The following is a 27,023-nucleotide window of genomic DNA, read 5'->3' as shown; positions in this document are numbered from 1 at the left end:
TGCTCCCGGGCGGGACCCCATGGACTGTCGCCACGACAACAGACAGCTCCTCCATCCCGGGCCGTGCCAGCGGCCAGGGGAGGGTCTGCACTGGGGTGTGTCTCAGCTGCAGAAGCTGCTTCCTGGCAGAGAGCCTGGGCTCCTCACAGCCCAGCGCCACCCCCCCGTGGGCGCCAGCAGGCGCTGCTAGACATGAGGACGAGCCCTTCATCACCCACAGGAGGCAGCTCCCACTCTGCCGGGCACCGGTGCTCCCGGCACGGGCACACACTTCCTCCCTGGTCCTCACGGTGCCCTCGCCGTGAGTGCCGCCAGGGAGCCCGTTTTGCAGTTGGTGAAACTGAGGCGCAGAGAGTGAGTCGGTTGCTCGGGGTCACACGGCGAGTCCTCGGCAGGGATAAACGTGAGCCTGGGTGGGTCTGTGGGACGGGCAGGGTTTCCTCCCGCCGCCCTGCGCAGCGCTGGGCAAGGCCTTCTTCAGGAAGAGCCGGCCACCGCGCACCGGTCCTTCTGCCAGCCCTCCCCAGCCAGGAGCAACCGATTGCCAGCTCTCACTCAGGCCGCGCTGGTTCCTGTTCGGGGTAGTGAGATCCATTGTGAGTGGCATCCAGCAGAGACTGTCAGCGCGATGGACGAAGCTCAGAAGGTGTCAGGGGGCACGGGGCTGGATGAGAGGGTTTCACGTTCGCCTCTGAGTTGCGAATGACCGAAACGTTATTGGTGAACATGACTGGGAAATAGCCGGCTTCGGGAGCAGCTGGTCAGCTCTCAGCACCACCCAGAACCTTCCTCAGGCCTCCTTTCCTCTGTGTTCACACTATTCTCAGATCAGCTCCCCCTGGCCTGGGTCGCTCCCACAGCCCAGAGTAACTTAGAGAAATCATGCAGTAGCCTCTGAGGCTGTTACAATCTCCATCTCACGAGTGGGGAAACTGAGTCACAAAGCAGCGAGGTGCCGGGTCCGAGGCAGGGTGGAGTCCCACAGCCCCCGGACAAGCCAGCTCCGGAGGCTTCACCTCTTCTCCCAAAGCTGCTTTCCCGAGGATGGATCACTGAGCCACCACCACTGGCCAGCACCCCCTGCCTAGCAGCCCTGGGTAACTATGGCAACAACAGACGCAGCCACTACCTTGTGGGGTTTGAAGGTTCTGGCTGCTCCAGGTCGCTCCCTGTGTCTGGTCCTAGCTTTCCCGCCTGCAAATGGGCAGCTCCTCCGTTCCCCAGTGTGGTCCCCGTGGCACTTCTGTGGGTCCCACACGTGGCTGTTGAAACTTGAGACATGGTTATTGTGACTAAGGAACCACATAAGAACACTTTTATTTCATTTAATTTGAAATTCAAATAGCCACACGTGGCTAAGGATACCGTATTGAGCAGCGCACTCCAGGGTCTAAATGAATACGGGAGATTCGTTTGGGTTTCGTTCTATTTTTGACTCACCCCTGCTGCACGCTCAAATTCCAGACAGGCTGGGCCCGGCTGTTCCTCACGAAGGGAGTTTTCCTGGTGTTTCCCTGAGATGGCCACCTGTCCGGCCCCGCTGTCCGGCCAGAGGTGGTGGGTGGCCAGTCTCATGGGCCCAGGACCTTCGCTTCACTGTGGCCAGGAAGGGGCCCTGTGGTGGCTGAGACCCGATGTCCAGCCGGCAGACGGGCTTAGGATAGAACTTCAGTTAAAGAGGACAAGGCAGCCCCCGCTGCCAGCGGTCTGCGCCCGGGCGTGCCACGTGCTCCTGCCAGAGGGAGAGGCCTGCACACCGCAACCCCATGTCCGTGCACCGCCCCCCACAGGCACACGTGTGTGCGGGCACTCTACTCCAAGCTGCCAGCGTGCCTCGGCAGGCGGCGGCGCCCCCTGTGCCCTCTGGCGAGGTCTGCAGCCACCCTGCGGCCTCCGGACCTCAGCTCCTCTGCGCGCAGGGGCCCTGGGACACTGTAGAGCGCGGCAGGGCAGTCCAGGCGTCGCCATTCCTGGCGCCCGGGGGCCTGGCCCGGCAGACGCTCCTGCGGCACACAGACCCTCCCTCCCGGACCCACTCCCCTCCCCGCCTCGTCTCCCACACACCTGGGCCCTGCTGTCCGCCCCAGCCCCACCCCCTGGGCGAGCTGGGTGAGGGGCCAGGGAGGCCCAGGCGGTTGGAGAGCCCGCCCTGCGGCCGCCGTAGCAGACGTGGGGGCGCTCTGCAGCTCTGGAGGTGAGAGCAGCAGCTCCCTTCACGCTGCCTCCTCCGCCTCTGCGGTCACAGGCTCCAGTGGAGGCAGTCACTCCGAGGCCGAGGGCGTCTCCCAGCTCAGACCCCTCGTCTTTGCCTTCCCTGTGTCAGGACACAGGGCCTGGGCCAGCCAGGGGCAGAGTCCCCAGGTCTGACTGGAGCCCCATCAGCAGCGGGCATGGAGCCAGCCTGCTCCCAGGGCGGGGCAGCGCTGTGCCACTGGCGGGCCTGGTGAGCCTGCGGGCCTGGAACTGGTGAGCGCCCCGAAGGAAGGTTCTCAGAGAAGGCGTGTGTGTGGGGGGGAAGCACCAAGAGGAGCACGGGGGAGCCAGGCGTGAGCGTGGCGAGGTGCACGGGGCTCGCATGGTGACAGCCGGACACCCGCAGAGCAGGTGCTCCGGCTCCAGGGCACGGGGGCGGGTGGGCTCCGAGGGGTGCAATGCCCCAGACCGCACAGCAGCGGGCAGAAGCAGGTGCTCAGCGGCTGTCCCATCAGAGTCCCCGGAGCCAGTGGGGATTGGGGGAGAGGCTGAGCTGAATGGACAGTGGGGTTCTCTGACTTCCAGAGGGAGGTGCCGTCTCTGCTGCTGGGCAGTCCCTCCTCTTGGGGCTCCAGGATGCACCCAGCAGCAGGCAGTCCCGGAGGTGTTAGTTCTGAGGTGCTCACGTCCACCCACCAAGTCTCCCGAGGGCCTGTCACAGCCCCCTCTCCTGCCTCCTCGGGCCGCAGGCTGGGACAGGCGGGGTCTGCTGGGCGGAGGGTGCCCTCGTGCCTGGACGGGACAGCAGGAGGCCCCCGGGAGGCCCGGGAACGCAGGGCTGGGGTCCGGCCCTGGAGGGCGAAGGGCACAGCCACCCTGCGGCCCAGTGAGCCTGCGGACTGGACCTGCCCGGCCCTCCGAGGGCACACAGAGGAGCACGTGCCACCCCGTGTGCAGCCCGCATCCCGCCAGCACGGAGGCGCTGGCCAGAGCCTGCACGGCCCTCAGCAGCAGCAGACGCCGGAGCGCCGGGCTCCGGGCCCAGCGAGCATGTGGCCGCCCCCGCCAGAAGCTCCGGGCTGCGGGGCTGCCCCGTTCACCGGCTGGCAGTCCTGCCCATTCCGCCTTCAGAATTTACCCGGATTGGGAACGCTTCATGCCCCCTGGACGCATGCAGTGGTCGCCTCGCTGGCCTTCCTGCTCCTGCCCTGAGCTACGTCTGCTGTCTTCTCAGCAGCAGGGGTGCTGGGCGGCCCGGGGAGAGCCCCCTCATGCCGCCCGCTCAGCACCAAAGCCCTCCTCCGCCCACAGGCCGCCCCTGCCCGCACGCTGCTGCCTCGGGCCTGTGCCTGGCTGTCCCTGGGCTGTGCCTCTGCTCCAGCTTCCATACCCCCATGACTGAGCAGCACGTGCCCACGCCCTGCCCTTCCTGACGCCCTGGCCGTCCCCTCCGCAGCCACCACGCTTACTGGCTGCTTCTCTCTCCACCCCACGGGCTGACCCGGCAAGGATGTGGCTTGTGCTGCTTTGTCGCCACCGTGGCACCCGTGGCCAGCCCAGCACCGGGCACCGCAGGCCCTCACCCCGTGGGTGAAGGCAGCGCATGGACACAGACGCAGATGGACACTCACGGAGGCCGCAGAGACCGGTGACCTGTGCACGCCTGTACACACGGGACTGCGAGGCTGCAGCCCCATGCACAGCTGCACATGGCACACGGGCACGCAGGTGGCCTGAGCTGAAGCTGCCCTGGCCCAGTGAGGCCTGGACAGAGGGCGGGGCCTGCCAGCGTCGGCAGTCTCTGTGCCCGCCCAAGTCCACCACGCCCTCCCTCAGCCAGGGCCCAGGCCCCAGGGGCTCCTGGCTGACCCCACCGGTTCCCTGGGAGAGAAAAGACAAGCTTCCTGCAGCCGACCCCCCTCCGGTGCAGAGGGCAGCGTCCCACTCTCCCGCCCCCAGCTGGATCCCCCCACTCCTCCGCCCCATTCAGCACAGCTCCAGAGGCGGGGCAGCAGCTCAGGGGCACTGCCCACTGAGCAGAGGGCAGACTGAGGCAAAGCAGGCGGATGCGCCCACTGCCTGGCCCGCCCCCTCTGACCCTGCCCGTGCACCCCCTCCGGCCACGCCCCTCCGGCCACGCGGCTTGTCTGGGCTGGAGGAGCTTGTCACCAGTGGCTTTATCTTTCATCTCCTCACCCGCCCCTCCCACAGCTCAACCTCAGAGCAGAGCAGGCTCCTGTTACTATGGCGACTGTCCTGGACCTCCCTGACTCCTCCCTCCCTCCTGTCCCCACGCTGCCCGTCCCCCTCCCTCTGTCCCTTGCTTCCTATATCTTTTCCCTCCCTTTTTTTCCTCATCCCCCATCCCCCCTCCTCACTCCCATCACCCATCCTGTCCCCATGCTCCCCCTCCCTGCAGCCCAGCACCGCACCGCCACCCGCCTCCCCCTCCCCTTCAGACTGCAGCCCTGCAGGCACGGCCTGCCCAGCACGGCCTCAGGAGCGGTGACAGAGAGCACAGTGCCTGCCTTCGGGGCTGGGCTCCATGAGGTGTAGGCGCGGAGTGAGGAGCACAGGCTGGGAGCACTCGGAACCCCAGCACGAAGTCAGCCTCTCTCTGCACCCACAGAGGCGCCTGTGAGCAGCTGTGGATGGAGAGGCCAGAGGCGGGGGGCAGCTCGGCCACTGCCTGGCACATTCTGATCGGCATCCCCAGGAAGGACCACGGCCAGGCCCTGACCCTGGGGGGGTGGGGGGAGGAGTCGGAGGGTCTCTCTGGCCGTGGACAGAGGTGCCTCATCCGGTCTAGGTAACCGGGGCCCCCGCCCCCACCGAGCCCGTGGACTTCCCTCCCACGCCGCCGCTGCCTCCTGCCCCAGGCCGCCCGTCTCCCTCCCGCCCGGTGCGCTGCTCCGTGCCGTCCGCCAGCCCGCCGCCTCCTGAGCAGGAGGCTCCGTGGACTGACACCCGGGCCAGACCTCCTGGGCTGGAGTCTCAGCTCCCACTCGGGGGCGGGGTGGGGGGGGCGCGAAGATCCCTCTCCCAGCCCAGAACCTGAGCATGTGGCCTGAGCTGGCAAAGGGGGGCGCAGTGGGCCTGGGTGAGGTCTGGAGACGGCGGTCAGCCTGCTGAGCCGGGGAGGCCTCCATGGACACAGTGTCCTCAGGAGAGGCAGAGGGGGCGTGGACACGGAGGGAAGAGAGGACGAGGGAAGGAGAGGCTGCGGGATGCTAAAAGGGGCCACAAGTGGAGGGTGCGGGCAGCCCGACTCGGAGAAGGCGGCACGTTCTCCGGAGCCTCCGGGGGAGCGGCCCTGCCCTGCGGCACTGACTGGGCCTCCCCGAGACTGCTCGGCACGCCTCCCTCCTGGCCGGCCAGCAGCTCCTGGGGCCGCGAACGGCTGGTGGCCGTGAGGCCTGAGAGACGGACTGTCAGAGGACAAGCCTGTGGGGCCCTGCCTCCGGTGGCAGTTTGCTGAGGCGGCCACAGGGGCGGGGACACCTCCCGGTGCCTGGCCTCCTCCTCCACAATGGGCTGATGGAGCACTCCCCTGCCTGGGCTCTGGGAGGGTTAATGAGCTGGTAGGTGCAAAGAGCTTAGAGAATCAAATTGTGCTGTTCTTAAAAACTGCAAAAACTGTGCAAAAACTGTCTGCCAAACTAAAGAAGACAGCGCTCCCAGCCGCAGGAGCTCCCTGCAGCACGACGGGCTCGCAGAGTGCCGGCCCAGAAGGCCTTTCCCTGGGATAATGAGGCCTCGGGGTGGGCCCAGTGTCTGTGGCTCAGAGACCCACGGGTGCTGTGTGGGTGGGCCTGCATCAGCTTCTCCCGGAGAGGCGCCTAGACGGGGCCAGCCCGTTATGTGCACAAGCGAGCCAGCGAGTGAGCCAGTGAGAGTGGGACGGAAATGGGCCTGCGGGTCTGGAGCCTGGAGCTGAGCCCCGCCGGGCGGGCACCTCCTCTAGGGAAACCAGCGCCTCGCAGAGGCCCAGGGTCTCACGCTCCACCCGCGGCCACCGGCCACTCTGAGATAGCTGCACATCCTTCTCCCTGCCCTGCCTTCCTGCCGCCGGCGCCGAGCACTGGCAGGACCTTCGCCATTCGCCTCCGGGAGGGGTGGTGGGCCGGGTGGGCCCAATTCACAGAGGCCGCAGGGGGAGCAGCAGCCACCGGCCCGGCTCCTGCACTGAGGCTTCCGCCGGGCAGCCAGCCCCGGCGGGGGGCGGCCTCCGTAGGTCGGCGGTTTACGCTGATTTACTCCTGGGTGAAGAGCAACAGGTCCCAGTGGTGGGGCCCAGGAATGTAGAGTCCTTAACGGCACTTCCGCTCCAAATCTTCAAGCTCCTTCCGGCCCGCAGCCTGGATCCCACCCTCCAGCTGTCTCTACCGGGCACCGGTGCTGCCCGTGAGCCTCCCTGCCGCTCTCTTACACGCGTGACTAAGGGTGACGGGCAGTTTCAGCGTCTCCTGGATGGGCGACCATGCTGGCAGGGATCCCCGGCCAGTTTCCGGTTCTCCCTGAGAAACCCATGCCCTCCCGCAAGCACAGGCTCCAGACGGTTAACCCCGTTAGGGGCTCTTGCTCACAGCCTGCCTGCCTTAGGGAGAAGCTCTCTTCGGATCTCTCTCAGGGACCCCCCTCCTGCAGGCCTTCCCTGCCTTCCCACTGGGACCAGGTCATCACACGTCAGGCCTGCGCTGCACGGCTTGCTTTTCACAGGCAACGTTCACATAGCAACCCAGAGCAGCCGGACTCTGGTCCCTCAGTGATGTGCACGGAGCAGGTGAGGAACTCCCCACTGTGTGACCGTGGAGGGTGGCTCCGCCTCTCGGAGCCTGAGGAGAAAGTATTTATTTATTTTAAATAATTTTTATTGATTTCAGGGAGGAATGGAGAGGGAGTTACATCAACGATAGAGAATCATTGATCAGCTGCCTCCTGCACGCCCCCCACTTGGCTAGCGTGGCTCAGTGCTTGAGTGTCGACCTATGAACCAGAAGGTCATGGTTTGATTCTTGCCCAGGTTGCAAGCTTAATCCCCAGTGTGGGGCACACAGGAGGCAGCTGATCAATACTTCTCTTTCACCATTGGTGTCTCTATCTCTCTCTCCCTTCCTCTTTGAAATCAACAAAAATTTATTTAAAAAAAGATATCCAGCCGAACCAGTTTGGCCCAGTGGATAGAGTGTCGGTCTGCAGACTGAAAGGTCCCAGGTTTGATTCCGGTCAAGGGCATGTACCTTGGTTGTGGGCATATCCCCAGTGGGGGGTGTGCAAGAAGCAGCTGATTGATGTTTCTCTCGCATCGATGTTTCTAACTCTCTATCCCTCTCTCTTCCTCTTTGTAAAAAATCAATAAAGTATTAATAAAAAAATAAAAATAAATTTAAAAAGATATCCAGGTCTTAATCCCTGGACCTGTGAATGGCTTGTTACATGGCAAAGGGGTGGGAGGTTCTTGCAGAGGTGACTGAATCACAGGTCTGAGATGGAGAGTGTCCGGGATAAGCCAGGAGGGCCAATAGAGTCACAAGGCCCTGCTGAGGGAGGCAAGAGAGTCAAAGGAAGTAGGAGAAATGGCAGTAGAAGCAATTATTCCTTACCTTTTCTACCTTCTGGAGGCCAGCAAGGGCTCGTGAGCCGTGAAGTGCAGGCGGCTTCCAGCAGCAAGCAAAGGCACGGACAGATCCTCCCCTAGAGTCTGCAGCAGCCAGCCCTTCCACACCTTGACCTTGGCCCAGTGAAACCGATCTCAGGCGCCTGGCTCCCAGGCTGCGGAGAGGAAATCTATGTTGTTTAGAACATTAGATTGTGGTCTATTGTTACTGTGCCCCAGGAGACTAAGACACGCGGGAGGCCTCTGGCACACAGGAGGTGCTCAGAGGTGGTCCTCCTCTTGTTGCTGCTCACTGCTGTTCCCAGCAGCAGGCCGAGGCGGGAGACTGAGCCACGCTGGGGCAAGGAGCCTCAGGACGGACGAAGGACCATCCCGCACAGCTAGTGTTTGACCTGACATGCCAACAGCATTCACTGCCTACCAGGCTCCGGCCATGCTTCCCACCCCTCACTCATCAACCCTCCCGCAGCCCAGGGCGGGAACCACTATCGCTCCCACTCAGTCAGACAGGGAAACGGAGTCTCAGCCAGTCTGTCTCCCCAGAACCTGGGCTCAAGCTCCATGGAGACGACACAGGTCACCTTGACCCCGCTCCCGTCTCACCTGCCCGGACCCCTGGGCTGGGGGGAAGGGCGCTGAGAGCCAGGACGGGGCCTCCAGCCCTCTGCACTTCAGTTTCCTCAGGAGCAAAACAGGATTAGTCTGCCTACAGAGGGACGACAGGATCAAATGAGATGCATAGAAAGGGGTACAGTCATCTGGTCCCCCCAAGATAAAAGGGCACTGTCCTTGCAATCCCACTGCCTTATTTCACAGATGAGGAAACAGGTCTGACACAGGAACTCACCAGTCCCCACAGCACCTGGAGCTCAGACACCCTGACCACCTCCACACCAGCAGACCGCAGGGGCTGTGAGGGTGGGGAGGAGGGAAAGTGGGGGGCTCCTTCCTGAGCAGGGCTGCTGGCTTCCAGCCTGCGCTCGGTGATGGAAGCCTTGGAGTGGCACCTGCCAGGGAGTCTCTAAGTTAGCGGGTTCACGCACTCATTCGTTCCACACTTAGGCCACCTGCCATGGCTTCCTCCCCAGGGGCACCAGAATTGCACCCACACTCCTCCCAGACCCTCCATGGCCCCGGAGAGCCGGTCCTCTGGGAGGCGCTGCCGTCAGCATGCCCACCACGCTCTCTTCTGCCTCAGGGCCTTGGCACTCGCTCTGCCAGAGATGCTCTTCCTGTCGCTCTTCCCTCGAAGGCTGTTCCGTTCCTGCTCAGAGGCCTGCTCGCACTCCCAGCTAAGCGGCCGCTCAGCCACCTGCTGCCACTTCACCGCTGGTTCCCGGACCTCCTCTCCCAATAGTCATCTTTTCCTGTGACATTACATTTGTGACATAAGCACTGGTCTGCTGCGGGCTCTCCACCGGGACACCAGCTCTGTGGCAGCAGGAACCACTTACTTCTGCTGATTCCTTGGCGCCCAGCAAGGTGCCAGGGGCCCAGGAAGCGAAGACATTGACACCAGCCCCGATCCATTTAAGACTCGAAAATGTTTCCAGAGAGGATCACAGTGAGGGATACTGGGGGGGGCCGGGGAGCCTGAACTAGAGGACAGGCCAGAGGCTGGGAGCACCTGAGAGCAGGGTGTCGTCCAAATCCTCTGCTCGAGGTTGCAGCGGCCACCCCAGCCTCGTTCTGCGGCGTCCCCAGGCCTGAGACGCGGCATGCAAGGTTTGAGGGCTTTTTGACGGCTCCACTGGGACCCCACAACCAAGCCTCCCACCCCCCCACCCCCAAGGCGCACGGGCGGGCGGGCGGGCGCGCAGTGGGCACGGGGCCGCCAGGGGGTGCTGTCGGGGCGCGCAGGGCCCTGCGGGCGCCGGGGCGCGGGCGAGCGCAGCCAGGCCGCCCGGGAACTTTTCCTCCCGCTCCCCCTGCGGCCCCGCGCCCGCCGCCTCTGGGCACCGGAGAGCGTTCCGCGGCCGCAGCAGCCCGTCCGGCGCGGCAGGGCCGTCCCGGTGCCGCCGCCGCGGCTGGGCCGGGAGAGGCGGACTGGAGCGCGGGCGGCGCGGCCGGGAGCGAGCGGAGCAGGCCGCCACCGCGGCCCGAGCGCCGGCGCGAGGAGGGGGCGCGCGCCCCTCCTTCCTGCCCGCGCGGCGGGCGGCGCCGACCCGGACCCCATGGCTCCCCGGGCCTCGGGGCCGCGAGGCCGCAGCGCCAGGCCCAGGGCCCCCGAGTGAGCGGCGCGAGGTGAGCACCGAGCGGGGCGGCGGGCGAGGCCGGGAGACGGGGAGGGGCGCGGGGGGCGCGGGTCGCCGATGGCCGAGGGGGGTGCGAGGGCGCGGGGAGTGCGCGCGACCGGGGGGGGGGGGGCGGGTCGGGCGGCCCTGGACCCTGGAAGCGCGGTCGCGTGTGTGGCGGGGCCCGCGCGCCCGGAGCCGTGTGCGCGGCGTGGGGTGGGGGCGCGGGCGCCGCGTGGGCCGAGCGGACCTTTGTGCGCGCCCGTGGGGGGCGGGCGGCGGCGCCTCCGTGTGCGGCTCGGGAGCCAGGGACGCGCGGGGCGGGGGGCGCGCGTGGGCGACGGGGCTCCAGGCTCGAAGCCCCTCCACCGGGCAGGGCGCCGGGCCTGCGCAGGCCGCGACCCGGAGGAGCTGCCCGAGGCCGGGGCCCCGACGCGGCCAGGCCCGGCTCGGCCCTTCGGAGGCCGCGGTGTCCCCGGACAGCGGCCCCGCGCAGGGCAGCCGGGCCCGGGAGAACGACGTCCCCGAGCGCGGGGCTGGGATGCAGGACACGGGTGACATTTGGAGCCTTGGCCGCGTCGGAGCCGCCAGGCCCGAGGCTGCGGGCCCCGCGGTCCTCCCTCCGTCCCGGCCAGGCGGCCTCCTCCGGGCGCCTCAGAGGGACCGGCGGTAACAATGCGGTCGGGCGGGGAAGGGCGGCCCCGGCGCCGCGCCCCCCGCGACCCCCGCCGCTCCGGCCCGGGACCCCGCGGGCCGCGCGCCTCCCTCCCCGGGCGCCCGGCCTCGCCCCGCGCCGCGGGAGGACCAGGCGCTACATCTGGTTGCAATCCAGTTCCCAGGCTGCCTGGGCGCCGGAGCCGCGCTGACGTCAGAGCGGGGGAATTACTTTTATTTTATCTTCTTCGATGTCTGCGGCCCCGGAGGGCGGGCTGGCGGCTCTCTGTGGGCCGGGAGCCCGGCGGGTGGGGCGGGCGGCTCTGTCCCGCACCGCCCTGAGGCCAGGCTGCCCCGGGCGGGCTGGACCCCCCTCCGCTGCAGACGGGGCGCTCCTCCAGGCCTCACTCACAGCGCGTGTCCACGCCTCCCGGGGACTGCCCTCCTCAATGGAAAATGGGGGGAATCTGCTAGTTCCCACGCCGCCCCTGACCACTGGGGTCAGGAGCTGCCAGGAGGACATCCTTAAGTGCAAAGAGAAGGGCCGTTTGTGTGACAGAGAGAGACATTCTGGTCTGGGGGAGATTCAACCCCCAAATTCTGGCAAAGGTTCTCAGAAGCAAGGGCCTTGGAGGAATGAGTATTCCAAGGGGCGGTCCGGAAGCCCCTGGGGAGTGGGCCCCACAGGACAATTCCAGTGGCCAGGCACCCCACTTCGTCCTCGTCCTCTGTAGTCGCTCAGCCTCCAGACTCTGCCCCGGACCCTGTCCGATTCCTCTTTAGACCAACCAGCTGCTCCAGGGCTTTCGCGTCTTGCTGGTGACCTGTGGGAGGAATGCTCCAGGCCCCACACAGCTGCAGTGAGCGGTACTTTATATTCCAGTCTCTAATTTTTTAAAATTGCTGGTGGCAACTCGCTAACCTGATTTTACAATCCACTAATGGCTCATACCCAGGGTTTGAAAATATTTATAAAATATTATTCTACTGGGGTGGCATAGATTATATAGATTTCAAGTTACATTTCTGTGACACATCATCTGTGTACCCATTGTGTATCCCCAGAGTCAGGTCATCTTCTGTTAACATGTATTTGACCCCCTTTACCCTTTACTATCCTTAACTCCTTGAATTTCCTCCTTGCTAATCACTCACACAGCACATGGATTTTTCTTGTTGCGAGAAACGCAAAAAACAAAAAACAAAAAAACAAAAAAACGCACACAAAGAAAAACAAAGTAAACGTGCCCTCCGCACCCCGCACAGGCACCAGCTGGAGTAGATCCTCCCAGGCTGTGCTCCTCGCGTGTGCGTCTGTCATACGTACAAACCCTTGTCTCTCCCCCAGCCAGAGCAGCTCGGGCTCCCGTTCTGCAGCGTCCCCCTTCCTCTCCGTCTGTCCCTGTGAGGTCGCAGGGTGAGGATTGAGGGCAAGGCTTCGGTTGACCCTGCCCACTGCACACTGGACGAGCTGTTGCCTCTCTGTGCCTCAGTGTCCCTGTCTGCACAGTGGGAGTAAGAACGGTCCTGGCTTCACAGGACTGCAGTGAAGAGCTAATGAGTGCATTACTCTCAGCTGTGGAGCAGTACTTGTCCCTGTAAATGCCAGTTGCACCATCATCATTGCTATTTTGTTTCCATGGCAGCTACTGCTTTTAGTGGCTGCCTGTGGCTGTGGCATGGCTGCTCCCTCTCCCCCTTCTGATGCGGGGCTCTGCAGGGAGGAGGAGGCGGGCGCTGTGTGCACAGAGCGGTGCTCCTGTTCCCAAGGGAACAAACGTTTTCCAGGGACCCGCTGTGTGTGTGTGTGTGTGTGAAGGCCTTTGCTGACTGCACTGCCCCCAGAGGCCACCCAGCCCACAGGTGGGTGAGGCCTGGCCATTCCCGCCGGCAGCCTTGTCCTGGAGCCCCAGCAGGCTGTGTGCGGGGAGCAGCCCCTGTGACAGCCGAGCAGGCGGCGATGGGCCGAGGAGGGGCAGAGCGGAGGGCCTCGTCTGAGTAAGACTTGTCCGAGGAAGAGCAGCAGAGGGAGACGGTGGGCGATGCTGTCCCAGGAGGGCGGGACGGACAGCCTGAGCTTCAGATTCAGGAGCAGTGTGCCCAGTCATGGCCAGAGTGGGCTCCGCGGAGGTGGGGCTCCGTGGAAGCAGGGGCTGGGAGCAGGGCTTTCGGCACAGTGGGTGAGAATGGGCACACACAGCCGAAACGGACGTGACCTCTACGGTGGCCACGAGGGCTGGAATGGCGCAGAGGGAATGGTGGCGCAGAGTCGGCTGGGCTGGGCTCCTCGCGGGCCCCCTCCCCGTGCGGGCCAGACCACCAGCCCGATCGTCCTCAGCTCCGCCGCCTCCTGGGTAAGGCCAGGCCAGTCTCCCCGGATGCAGGGCCCTTTCTGGCATCCAGTCCCTCCCTCCGACACAGCCTCCTTCCCAGGTCGCCATGTGCACTCCTGGCCTGCTGCTTCCACCGAGATGCCCTCCACCTTCCTCCCAAGACAGAGCAGAAGCCTCTTCTCTGATGGTTGAGCCAGAGGGAGCAGGAATAGAGATAGGAGAGGGAGAAGGGGGAGACACAGGCAGAGTATGGGGTGAGGGGAGAGATGAGAGAGAGTGAAGGAGATGCTCTTGTTGCTGAATGGTATTTAGAGTCAGGAAAGAATTACCCAGAACTAGGAGTTCTCGTGACCCTGGACAGCCATCGGTTCCCGCGTTTGTCTGACTGCCCTCCGTTCAGCAGACAGGCCTCCAGCCTGTGGGCCAGGCGGGCCGTGAGCACATCGCCTCTGCACACAGTGATGGTGCTCAGGAGAGGAGGGAGCAGAAGCCGGGCCAGTGTGTGTGTGTGTGTGTGTGTGTGTGTGGGAGCCGGGGCGGTGGGCATCTCCCCTCTCCTCTTACCCCTGAGTGTTCCCTGTAAATGGGGGAGGGTTGACTGTAGGGGCTGAGGAAGTAGGTAGGGGACTGGTGGGGAGGGCTGACGGGCAGGGGCAGGGGCTTGCTGGGTGCTGCACAGGCCCCAGCGTGGGTCTCCGGAGAAGATGTGCGGACTTGGCCCGAGCTCCTTCCGTGGGGACTGCCTGTCCGTGGTGCCCTTTGGGGGGGAAGCACTAGATTTCGAATCAGGAAGAGGTTTAGTTCCAACGGCTGCCTCAGGAAGTCACTTCCCTCTCTGAGCGTCAGTTTCCGCTCAAGGCCCTGAGCTCGGGGTCTTCAACACAGACGTGGGGCTAGGCCAGCCGTGGTTCCAGCCGTGGCACCTGCTGTCTTCGCTGCAGCCCATGGGCCACTTTAAAACCCCAGGCCCTCCTGGCTACACTAGCACACGTGGCGGTTGCTCTCGTAGCTGAAGGACTTTGCAGGAGGAAGAGCCTGCTGTTCTGTTCCCATTCATCCAGGCGGCACCTGAACCTGCGAGGTAACACTGGGCAAGCAGTTTCTTTTCCAGCCAGGTGGAGGCTGATCGATTGAGTGGGTTTCTGTTACACTTAGTAGGGCAGGTAAGATTATAGTTTTCTGGTCAGAGTTTCTAAAAAGGGGCTTTGCTCCAGCAACTCTTGCCTTCCAGGCAGTGACTATGGCAGTTTAACCACAAACTTGTCCGTTCGTTCGTTCACTCATTCATAAGTCACATTGCATACAGGGTGCTGGGAGCACAGCCACTAAGCATTTCTGATTCGGCATGGTGGATAAGCATGTGTTCTGGAGTTCACCTGCACGCGCTTCGCCAGGTACTAGGGCAAGTTATTTTCTTTACTCGGCCTATAAAATGGGGAAATGATAGACCCTACCTCAGTGGGTTGTGGGGAAAATTAGTGAGTTAATGCAGATGTAATATTTAAAGCATGGCCGACCTGAGAATGGCTTGAGAACGGGCCTTTCTTCTCTTGTTTGCATTCCTGTCCTGAAGAATCGCACAGACCAGCTTGGTGCTGAGAGAGGCCAGTCGCAGCCGGGACTTCCCTGCGAGGGTGACGCCTGGGAAGGGGGTGGTGGAGCGCCGAGCACCTGCCCGGGCAGGCCAGCATCTTGAATCCGCACTCAGGCATCTGGGAGCTCAGTGGGTGAGGGTGAGGTTGAGGGAGAGGGTGAGGGCTTAATTCTGCCTGGCACCAGGTGGGCTCCGGATCTAAAGAATTTCAGTATCAAATATTGAAGCTGAAAGTGTTTCCTGATTGACATCCTACATTGCCAGCGGCTGCCAGACCGTATCTGGGTGTCCTTAAACATCAGGTACCTCCATCTTTCTTAGCTCTACTTCCTCGTTCATCAAACAGTGAGACTAATAGTACCTATTCCATAGTTTTGTTTTTGAAAGGATTCAGTGAGATGGTGCCTCTAATGTATTAGCTGTACTTGACACATAGCAAAGTGCCTAATAAATATTGCCTATTAGTAATAACAGCTCTCAGAAAACAAAATTTGTAAATGGAAAAATGCCTGAAAGATTTTTTTTTAAAATATATTTTATTGATTTTTCACAGAGATGAAGAGAGAGGAATAGAGAGTTAGAAACATCGATGAGAGAGAAACATCGATCAGCTGCCTCTTGCACACCCCCTACTGGGGATGTGCCTGCACCCAAGGTACATGCCCTTGACCGGAATCGAACCCGGGACCTTTCAGTCCGCAAGCCGACGCTCTATCCACTGAGCCAAACCGATTTCGGCTTGAAAGATTTCTTATTGGTGGCTATAGCTCCTTAGAGGTGGGAAGTTGTAAAACTTGACTAGCCCTATAGGGCAAAGAATTACTGCAATGACTGGAAATATACTGAGGCTCAGAGAAGTTTAGCTACTGTAGTAAAGTCACACAGTAATCCAGATGGATCAGGGAAGGGGGAACCACACTGGATTTTAATACTGTGCTTTCTGATGCTTTGATAGCTATTCCTTCATCAAACAGTTATGGACAATCAGTTTTGATATACAGCTGAGGTCCTATGGGCCTTTCTTCTGAAAGTTTCTGGTCTGATGAGAAAATTAAATTTATACACTATTATAATAAGAGGTAAAGAGGTAAAATAAAAGTCACCTGTTCTAGAGAGGGAACCAAGATGGCAGTGTAGGTAAACGCAGTACCACATCCTCCCACAACCTCATCAAAATTACAACTAAAATACAGAACAGCCATCCTTCAGAACCGCCTGAAATCGGAGGGGATAGAGTCCTGCAACTAGAGAAGGAAAGAAGAAAGCTCATGAGATTGGTAGGAGGGCAGAGGCACAAAGGCAGGAATGGCTGGTCCGACACCATGTGTGGTATATTTTTATCAGAAGGGATATCTTGGTTGTGGAGGCCACCTGTGAGGGGCAGGGCGTCCCATCCCCACCCCGCCAGACCCCTCAGCCCAGGGTTCCAGTGCTGGGAAGAGAAATCCCGTAACTTCGGACTGTAAAATCCAGCAGGGATTGTGACTGAGTGACACAGACGCTGACGGAAACGCAGGCAGTACTCGTAAAGGGCTGGTGCATAGACTTGCTTGGACTTGTTCCCTCTGAGCTCTAAGCATCTGGGCACCAGCTTGAAGGATCCAGGGAGATACAGGGAGGAACTAAATTGTCATCAAGGCAAGAATGTGGGGCAGCTTTCCCCCAGACAAAAGTGCTCCCGGAGATCATTGTTCTATGCTGAGACCTCCCCTCCCCAGAGTGACTGGCAGGCACCATATCTGAGTCTCCGTCAACCTGGCCCACAACTTCACCTGGTGCTGGTGATTCCCTGAGATCCCGCCCAGTTTACAGTCCCACCCAAGCTGTTTGCAACAGCTTTTCCATATGAATGGCCTGTCCTGGCTCAGGCTTCAGACTTTTCTAAAATCTCTCAAACAAGCAGCAGCTGGACTCAGTGTGCCTCATAACTCTCAATAAGTGTCTGTAGGCCCATCACTAGCAACAACCTGCCTTAGTTCACAGTTTGGCCTCTCATGGGCATTGCCAAGCTCAACACAAGTAGCAGCCATCTGCAGGTTGCTCTAGCTTGTGCTGGGTAGCCCCAGATAGGGCACAGGCAGTGGCTGACTTTGCACCGCCTGGGTGGCCCCAGAGCCAGTGCACCCAGCAGATAGCTGTAGACCACGCCAGGTTACAACCCTACACATCCATGATCGACACAGTCCAGGGGCAGACTCAGTGAGCACCAAAGCCTCACAGAAGCAAGTCCTGCTCCATGGGAGTGTCTCCTGCACAGGAGCTCTTCCCCTGTATTCACAGCTGGTCCTCACAGCCAATTGGTTTGAATGTCAGTTCTTCCCAGTGATGCCAGCAGCAATCAAGGCTCAACTACAACAAGACTGTGCACACAGCCCACACAGAGGTGCACCTAGAGCATCCAGCCACTGGGCCTACAGGACTCCTGCTACACAAGGCCACTCTACCAATTCTAGGAGACACAGCAGCTCTACCCAATACATAGAAACACATACAGGGAAGAAGCCAAAATGTGACCCAAAAACTAGGCCACAAATGAAAGAACAAGAAATCTCTGAGAGAAAAAAAAGAACCAAAGCAAGCAAAAACTGCTAGATACAGAGTTCAAAACAATAGTTATAAGGATGCTCAAGGAACTTAATGAGAGCTTCAAGGAACTTAGTAATAATTTAAAAAATATATATATATATTATTGATTTTTTACAGAGAGGAAGGGAGAGAGATAGAGAGCTAGAAACATCGATGAGAGAGAAACATCGGCCAGCTGCCTCTTGCACACACCCTACCGGGGATGTGCCCACAACCAATGTATAATACATGCCCTTGACTGGAATCGAACCTGGGACCTTTCATTCCACAGACCGACGCTCTACCACTGAGTCAAACCTGCTTCGGCCTTAGTGATAATTTCAAGGATCTTGGTGAGAACATCAAAAAACATGAAAAAGGATCAATCAGAAGAAGGATACACTAACTGAAGTGAAAAAAATTTACAGGGAATTAACAGTAGAGGATGCTTAAAATCAAATCAGCAATTTGGAATATGAGGAAACAAAAAAACAAACAAAAAATCCCACCCAATCAGAAGAGCAAAAAGAAAAAGAATCCAAAAATGTGAAGATAGTGTAAGGAGCCTCTGGGACAACTTCAAGTGTACCAATATCCAAATTATGGGGGTGCCAGAGGAGAAGAGAAACAGCAAGATATTGAAAACCTATATGAAAAAAAATGACAGAAATCTTCCCTAACTGGTGGAAAAAAATACATTTACAAGTCCAGGAAACTCAGAGAGTCCCAAACAAGAGGAACCCAGAGGCCCATATCAAAACACATCATAATTAAAATGCCAAGGTTTAAAAACAAAGAATCTTGCCGAAACCAGTTTGCTCAGTGGATAGAGCCTTGGCCTGTGGACTGAAAGGTCCTGGGTTCGATTTCGGTCAAGGGCATGTACCTCGGTTGCGGGCATATCCCCAGTGGGAGGTGTGCAGAAGGCAGGTGGTCAATGTTTCTCTCTCATCGATGTTTCTAACTCTCTATCCCTCTCAATTCCTCTCTGTGTAAAATCAATAAAATATATTTAAAAAAATAAATAAAAACAAAGAATCTTAAAAAAATATATATATATATAAATATATATATATATATATATATATATATATATATATATATATATATATATGAATTGATTTTGTACAGAGAGGAAGGGAGAGGGATAGAAAGCTAGAAACATCGATGAGAGAGAAATATCCATCGGCTGCCTCCTGCACACCCCCTCCCCCCTCCCCGACTGGGAATGTGCCCACAACCGAGGTACATGCCCTTGACTGGAATCGAACCTGGGACCTTTCAGTCCACAGGCTGATGCTCTATCCACTGAGCCAAACTGGTTTTGGCAGAGAGAATCTTAAAAGCAGCAAGAGAGCCTGGCTGGCTTGGCTTAGTGGTTGAGCACTGGTCTATGAACCAGGAGGTCACAGTTTGATTCCAGGTGAGGGCACAAGCCTGAATCGCAGGTTCGATCCCTAGTGTGGGGTGTGCAGGAGGCAGCTGATCAATGATTCTCTCTCATCATTGATGTTTCTGTCTATCCCCCTACCTTCCTCTTTCTGAAATCAATAACATTAAAAAAAAAAAGTAAATAAATAAATAAAACAGCAACAAAAAAGTTATATACCAGGGAGCACCCTTACGACTGTCAGCTGATTACTCAATGGAAATTCTGCAGGCCAGAAGGGAGTGGCAAGAAATATTTAAAGTGATGAGTAGCAAGTACCCACAATCAAGATTACCCAGCAAACTATCATTTAGAATTGAGGGTCAGATAGAGAGATTCACAAACAATAAAAAAGATAAAGGGTTTCATCACACCAAACTAGTATTACATGAAATGTTGAAGGGTCTGAGGAGAATGAAGAAGGATAAAAAAAAATATGAATAATATAATGGCAATAGAAGATGGTGGCGTCATAAAACGCCTGTTCTTGCTGCCTTCCATAACCACATCAAAATTACAACAAAAACACTGGTACAGAACAATCATGCAGAGCCACCTGAAAGCTGGCTGAATGGAAGTCCCACAACTAGAGAAGTAAAGAAAAATATTGAGACTGATAGGAGGGGCAGAGGCACTGAATGGGCTGGTCCGGGATCCATCTGTGCGGTTTTTTAATTGGGAGGGACACCCCATGAGAAGCAAGGGGTCCCATCCCCACACTAGCCCCGCAGCCCAGGGTTCTAGAGCTGATAAGAGAAGTCCCCATAACTATGGGCTGTAAAAACCAATGTGGATTGTGGCTGAGTGACACAGTGACAACAGGAGACCCGGATGTTTTGTTTAAAGAGCTAGCCCACAAAATTGTTTGGACTCCAAGCACCATGTGGCTGTGGGGACCCAGACACGTATAGGGAGGAATTGGATTGTCTGGTATCAGGGCAGGAACTTGGGGCAGCTTTCCCCCAGTTGGGGGTGCTCGCAAGAGTCATTGTTCCTGTGCCAGGATCTCCCCTATTGTAAGGCTGACTGGCAGCCATACTTGACTCTTCATCAGCCTGGAGCACACCGTTTGCTCAATTCGGATGATTCTAGCCCTATCCAATTTGCAGGCCCACCCCAGCTGTTTGCATCAGTTTTACCATATGAATGGCCTGTCCTGGCTCAAGCTTCACACTTTGCTAAAATCTCTCAAACAATCTGCAGCTGGTGACGGTGTGCTCCAAAGCAATCAATAAAAGGTCCAAAATCTAACCCTAGCACCAGCCTGCCTTGCTTCACAGCTGGGCCTCACCTGGCCACCTCTAAGCCCAATACAAATAGCAAATGTCAGCTGTCTGCAGATCCCTCTGTAGCTCCTGCCAGGTGGCCCCAGGGAGTGGCTGACTTTGCATCTCTGTGGAGGCCCCAGACCCAGTGCACCTGGTGGACAGCTCAGACCATAAACCCACAACTCCACACATCCACAAGCAACACACTTTAAGAGCCAGAGTCAGGAGCACCAAAGTCCCACTGCTCCAGAGGGGTGTCTCCTGCAAAGCAGCTCTCCCACTGTAGTGGCAGCTGGTCCTCCCAGCCAATTGGCCTGGAGGTCAACTCCTCCCACTGACACCAACAGCAATCGAGGCTCAACTACATGACTGCACACAGACCACACAGGGGCACACCTAGAGTGCCCAGCTCAGGTGACTGGGGAGGCTGAGCCACTGGGCCCTCAGGACACCTACTATACAAGGCCATTCTACCAACTCAAGGACACTTAAATACATAGAAACAAATACAGGGAAGCAGCAGACAATGAAATAAATGGAAGGAAGCAAACTGCTGCACACAGAGTTCAAAACCATGGTTATAAAGGTATTGAGAGCTTCAAGAATCTAAATGAGAATGTCAAAAACATGAAAAAGAACCTGCCAGAAATATAGCAGCTGGAATATGAGGAATCAAAAAACACCCAATCAGGAGAGAAACCAAGATGGCAGCATAGGTAAACACCTAAACTGCTGCCTCACTCAATTTCAAAACTATAACTAAAAAACAAAACATCTATCACTCAAAACCATGGGAAATCGGGCTGAGTGGAAGTTCTACAACTAGAAGGAAAGAGAAAAGAGCATTGAGAGGTGCACAAGCACTGAAAATCTGAGGTACTGAGGTGCGAGAATTGTGCTGACATCAGGCGACTGGCTGAGCTGCTTTTTTCAACCTGAAGGGAGACAAGCTCCCGATTACTCTGAACTCCAGTTTCTGGGGAGACACTGGGGACCCACACTCCTTCTGGGAGAAGCTAGACTGCCATCAGGTCAGAAAGTGAGGGTGACTTTCTTGCAGAGGTGCACGCAGCAATCATTGTTAGTACACAGGGACTTGGAGACACAGAGACACAGAGATGGCTGACTGGCAGCCATTGTTGTTTGCCACGGCCTAGCCTAGTGACTCCCTGAGTCCCCACCCTGCACAGTCTACAAAACCACCCAATCTCCACCCACTAGTTTTTGCATAGAAATGGCCTGCCCTATCGCAGCTTAACCTAACAAACTGCAGTTCTGGTCAAACAGCTCCGAAACCTCCAAACCCCAAGCAAAGAGGAGGAAACTAGTTCTCGCTGTAGCTCCTGCTGGGTGGCCTCAGATAGTACCTGACCTGCACCCCATTGGAGATCCAGAAGCCAGTTGTCAGTGTGAGACACCAGATTTCAACTCCTCTCATCCATAAGTGACACATTCTGGAGGCAGACTCAGTGAGCACCAAAGCCCCACCGAAACAAGGCCTGCACCATAAGCGTGTCTCCAACACAGCAGTTCTTCCATTATAGACACAGCGGGTCCTCATAGCCAATTGGCCTGGAGGTCAATTCCTCCCAGTGACAAAACAACAAGACTTAACTACAACAAGGGTGTACACACAGTCCACAAAGGGGTGTACCAAGAGTGTCCACCTCAGGTAACTGGGAGGCTGACCCACTGGGCCATATAGGACACCTAGCACATAAAGCCATCCTACCAACTCAGGGAAGCAGCGAAAATGTAGAGACAAATAAATCACAAATGAAAGAAATGGAGGAAAACAAATGACTGGATATAGAGTTCAAAACCACGGTTGTAAGGTTTTTCAAGAATTTTTTAGAAAAGGCCAATAATTTTTTAAAAATATATTTTATTGATTTTTCACAGAGAGGAAGGGAGAGGGATAGAGAGCTAGAAACATCGATGAGAGAGTTACATCGACCAGCTGCCTCCTGCACACCCCCCACCGGGGATGTGCCCGCAACCAATGTACATGCCCTTCACCAGAATCAAACTCGGGACCTTTCAGTCCACAGACCAACGCTCTATCCACTGAGCCAAACAGGTTTCGGCAAGGCCAATAAATTTAATGAGACTCTTGAAATTAAACATACATTGACTGAAAAAAAAAAAAAATTATACAGAAACCCAATTAGAGGACCACAAGAGTCAAGTCAAAGATTTGAAATACAAAGAAGCAAAAAAGAGCACTCAACCAGGAAAACAGAAAGAAAAAGAATCCAAGGGGATCCAAGATGGCTGCGCCCGGGTAAACACCTAGCCGCAGCCGCACACAACAATTTCAATAAAATATAACTAAAATATAAAACGGACATTACCCAGAACTACAGGAAAGTTGACTGACTGGAAATTCTACAGCGAGAATCAAGGAGAAAACCAGAAGGAAGTGCGGAGGAGCTGGAAAAGCCCAAGGTACGGAGACGGACGGAGCCGGAGAGGAGGGAGGCGGAGTGCCTGGCGGGCGTTCCCTAGCGGAAAGGAGATAAAACTCCGACTGTGCTGGGCCCCCGACTGCTCTGAACCCCAGTTCTAGGCCAGACCCCGGGACTCAGGCTCAGCCATAGGGAGCCAGGCTATAAGGCAGAACCCCGGGGAGCGGCGAAAGGAGGTCCCAGAGGCGCGCACACTGCGCACAGAGAAGGGACGGTCGGCTGTGCCGCGGGATTGCCCTGGCGGGAAGGAGACTGGGGCTCCAGACTGCTCTGAACGCCACCTCCAACTTCACTTCCAACTGAACTCAACCCCAATACCGGGCTCATTGTGGGAGAGCATAGACTGTTTGGCAGCAGGCGAAAATCAAGGGCACCTTTCTCTCAGAGGTGCCAGCAGCGAGCACTGAAGGACCCGCATAGGGCGGGGCTGACGGAAGCCAAAGCTGCAGGCTCCACCCTGAAACCCCGTCCCATCTGTAACTGCGAAATGCGACAACAAAATAGATCACAAACGAAAGAAATGGAGGACAAAAAGCGTCTGGATATAGAGTTCAAATCTACGCTTATAAGGTTTTTCAAGAATTTCCTAGAAAAGATGGATAAGACCTATGAGGATATGAAAAGAGATCAACTAGAATTAATAAGGAGTCATCAAGAAATGATAAGGGATCAACAAGAAATAAAGAATACATTGTCTGAAATAAAAAATATTTTAGAGAGTCCTAAAAACAGAATGGAAGATCGCAAGAATCAAGTCAAAGATTTGGAACATAAAGAGCCAGAAGACACTCCTCCACAGAAGCTAGAAGGCAAGAGAATCCAGAAAATTGAAGATAATGTAAGAAACCTTTGGGACAACTTCAAGCAAACCAACATCAGAATTATGGGGGTCCCAGAAGATGAGAGAGAGCAAGATATCGAAAACATACTGAAAGAAATAGTGACAGAAAACTTCCCCCACCTGGTGAAAGAATTAGACTTACAAGTCCAGGAAGCGCACAGAACTCCAAACAAAAGGAATCCAAAGAGACCACACCAAGACACATCATAATTAAAATTCCAAGAGCAAAAGACAAAGAATATTAAAAGCAGCAAGAGAAAAGCAGGTAGTTACCTATAAAGGAGCACCTATACGATTGTCAGCTGACTTCTCAACAGAAACCATGCAGGCCAGAAGGGAATGGCAAGAAATATTCAAGGTGATGAATAGTAAGAACCTACAGCCAAAAATAATCTACCCAGCAAAGCTATCACTCAGAATCGAAGGTCAGATAAAGAGCTTCACTAATAAAAAAAAGCTAAAGGAGTTCATCAACACCAAACCAGAATTATTTGAATTGCTGAAGGGGGTTCTTTCAGAAGAGAAAGTAAACAAAGATAAAAATTATGAACAACAAATACGTAACTATCAACAAGTGAATCTAAAAACCAAGGAAATTAAAAAAAAATCTGATGAACAATAGTAACTGTTGAATATAATAGAATCAGAGGTATGGAAGGGGAGTGAACTGACGATTCTTGGGGAAAAGGGGAGAGGGGGATGTGGGAAGAGACTGAACATAAACTGTGCACCTATGGATGAGGACAATGGGGAGTGGGGAAAGGGCAGAGGGTGGGGTGGGAACCTGGTGGAGGAGAGCAATGGTGTGTGTGTGTGTGGGGGGAAATGGAACATTTGTAATAATATGAACAATAAAAACTTAAAAAGAAAAGAAAAAAGAATCCAAAAATTTGAAGATAGTGTAAGAAGCCTCTAGGACAACTTCAAGTGTACCAACATCAGAATTATGGGGGTGCCAGAAGAAGAGAGAGAGCAAGAAACCTATTTGAAGAAATAATGATTGAAAACTTCCTACACCTGGTGAAAGAGACTTATAAGCCCAGGAAATGCAGAGAACCCCCAACAAAAGGAATACAAAGAGGACCACACCAAGACACATCATAAAATGCTAAGAGCAAAAGACAAAGAGATTAAAAGCAGCAAGAGAAAAGCAGTTAGTTACCTATAAGGGAGCACCCATATGATTGTCAGCTGATTTCTCAACAGAAACTATGCAGGCCAGATGGGAGTGGCAAGAAATATTCAAAGTGATGAATAGCAAGAACCTACAACCAAGATTACTCTATCCAGCAAAGTTATCATTCAGTATTGAAGGTCAGATAAAGAGCTTTACAAAGCCCTCACTAGTTTGGCTCAGTGGATAGAGTGGGCCTGCGGACTGAAAGATCCCGGGTTCAATTCCAGCCAAGGGCATATACCTTGGTTGTGGGCACATCCCCAGTAGGGGGTGTACAGGAGGCAGCTGATGGATGTTTCTCTCCCATCGACTTTTCTAACTTTATCCCTCTCCCTTTCTCTCTATAAAAAATCAATAAAATGTTTTTGTTTTTTTTAAAAGAGCTTCACAGATAAGAAAAAGCTAAAGGAGTTCATCACCACCAAACCAGTATTATATGAAATGCTGAAAGGTGTTCTTTAAGAGAAAGAAGAAGAAAAGGTAAAGATAAAAATTATACAACAAATACATATCTATCAACAAGTGAACCCAAAAATCAAGTGAATTAAAAATCTGAGGAACAGAATAAAGTGGTGAATATAATAGAATCAGGGGCATAGAACGGGAGTGGATTGATAATTCGCAGGGTGAAAGGGGAGTGTGGGAAGAGACTGGACAAAAATCATACACCTATGGATGAGGACAGTGTCGGGGAGGTAAGGGCAAAGGGTGGGGTGGGAACCGGGTGGAGGGGAGCTATTGGGAGAAAAAGGAGAAACATGCAATAATCTGAACAATAAAGATTTATTAAATTAAAATAAACGCACACACACACACAAAAAAAATAAAAAATACCCAAGCAGAAGAGCAAAAAGAAAAAACACCCAAAATATGAAGATAGTGTGAGGCAAGCATGTCAAACTCACGGCTGGTGGGCTACATGCCTCGTTTGACATGGTCGTTGTAAGGAGCCTCTGGGACAACTTCAAGAGTACCAACATTTGCATTATGGGAGTGCCAGAAGTAGAAGAGAGAGATGAAGATACTGAAAATTTATTTGAAGAAATAATGACACACAACCCCCTTTACCTAGTGAAAGAAATGGACTTACAAGTCCAAGAAGCTCAGAGAGTCCCAAACTAGATGAATTCAGGGGCACACATCAAAACTCATCATAATTAAAATGCCCAAGGTTGTCCCACAGGCTCCTTACACTATCTTCAACTTTCTGAGTTCTCTTTTCTTCTTGCTTCTCCAGAGTGTCCTTTGGCTGTTTGTATTCCAAATCTTTGATTTGATTCTTGTGTTCCTCCAGTCTGCTGTTGGATCTCTGTATAATATTTTAGTTTATACAGGTTAGTCAGTTTATGTTTAATTTCTAGTTGGGTCTCATTAAATTTATTGGCCTTTTCTAGGGAATTCCAAAAAAACCTTATAACCATGGTTTTGAACTCTATATCCAGTCTTTTGTTCTCCATCTCTTTCGTTTGAGATCTATTTCCTTGTCTCGGCATTTTCGCTGCTTTCCTGAGTTGGTAGGGTGGCTTTGTGTGCTTGGTGTCCTATATGGTTCAGTGGGTCAGTCTCCCAGTTACCTGAGGTAGACACTCTTGGTGCTCCCCTTTGTGGACTGTGTGTACAGCCTTGTTGTAGTTACGTCTTGATTGTTGTTGGTATCCCTGGGAGGAATTGACCTTCAGGCCAATTGAATGTTTCAGCTGTGTCTACTCTGGGATACCTTCTGTATGGGAGACAGTCTTATAGGATCAGACCTGCAAAATTGCAAAAGCCTCTGTGTTCAACTTGGATGGGGCAGAGTCTCAGGGCTGAGCTGACAGTCTTTGCTTCCCGTCAGCCCTGCCCTTGTGTGCTCCCCTGAGTTTCTGCCTAACCGTCCAGATTCCCCGTGCAAGAGCGTGGGTGCCCCAGGGGCTCGCTGGGAATTAGGTTGGGTCTCTGTAGTTTGGAGCTTCTGACTCCTTCCGCTATGGAGAGGCCGAGGAAACCTCTGTGGTCAGACCTCTCTGCGCACACTCACAAGAGTGACTGTAGACCCTGCCTGCTGCTGTTCCCGGCTCCCCCAGTTTCCGAGTCTTTGAGTCTCCAGGTGCCTTTCTCTACAGTCCGGACTCCACCCCTATGAGCCTGGGTCCACGAGGTTTCGGCCGAGGTTGGGGTTCAGTACAGTCAGAAAGGGTTCAGTGCAATCGGCGACTTCCTTTCCCTTCCCGCCAGCCAGGCATTCGGCCGCACTTCCTCTCTGTGCGTGCGTCACCCTGCCTCAGTGTATTGCGGCTCCCAATCTGCTCTGTGAGCCTCTGTCCTTTCTAGTTGTAGATTTCCCATTCCGCCAGCTTTCCTGTGTTTTTGGATGATGTCCGTTCTGATTTTAGTTGTTGTTTTGAAATTGTTGTGCGAGGGGGCAGCTTAGGTGCTTACCTAGGCCACCATCTTGGTTCTCCCCCTCAAAGTTGATAAGTATTTATTGCCTTTTTATTGTTCATATTTTTAAAATCTTTCTTTTTCCTCTTCTTAAAGAATACCCTTCAACATTTCATGTAATACTGGTTTGGTGGTGATGAACTCCTTTAGCATTTTCTTGTCTGTGAAGTTCTTTATCTGACATTTAATTCTAAATGATAGCTTAGCTGGGTAGAATAATCTGGGATGT

The 27,023-nt window shown here is 55.4% G+C and overlaps 2 protein-coding genes across 2 annotated transcripts in view; one reads left to right on the top strand and one right to left on the bottom strand.

Moving 5' to 3' along the window:
- SHMT1 (serine hydroxymethyltransferase 1) overlaps nucleotides 1-27,023 on the bottom strand; it is a 1,020,383-nt gene that overhangs the window by 384,625 nt on the left and 608,735 nt on the right. The gene's annotated exons all lie outside the window — the stretch shown is intronic.
- RAI1 (retinoic acid induced 1) overlaps nucleotides 9,666-27,023 on the top strand; it is a 117,991-nt gene continuing 100,633 nt past the window's right edge. Inside the window, exon 1 of the mRNA XM_084861487.1 lies at nucleotides 9,666-10,054. The gene's annotated coding sequence lies outside the window, so the exon portion shown is untranslated. The remainder of the gene's footprint in view (nucleotides 10,055-27,023) is intronic.

This window comes from Pipistrellus hanaki, assembly GCF_964339955.1.
Source record: "Pipistrellus hanaki genome assembly, chromosome: 16".
NCBI classification, from domain to species: domain Eukaryota; kingdom Metazoa; phylum Chordata; class Mammalia; order Chiroptera; family Vespertilionidae; genus Pipistrellus; species Pipistrellus hanaki.
Note: the sequence above shows the minus strand (reverse complement) of the source record. Positions and strands in the feature narration are given on the sequence as shown.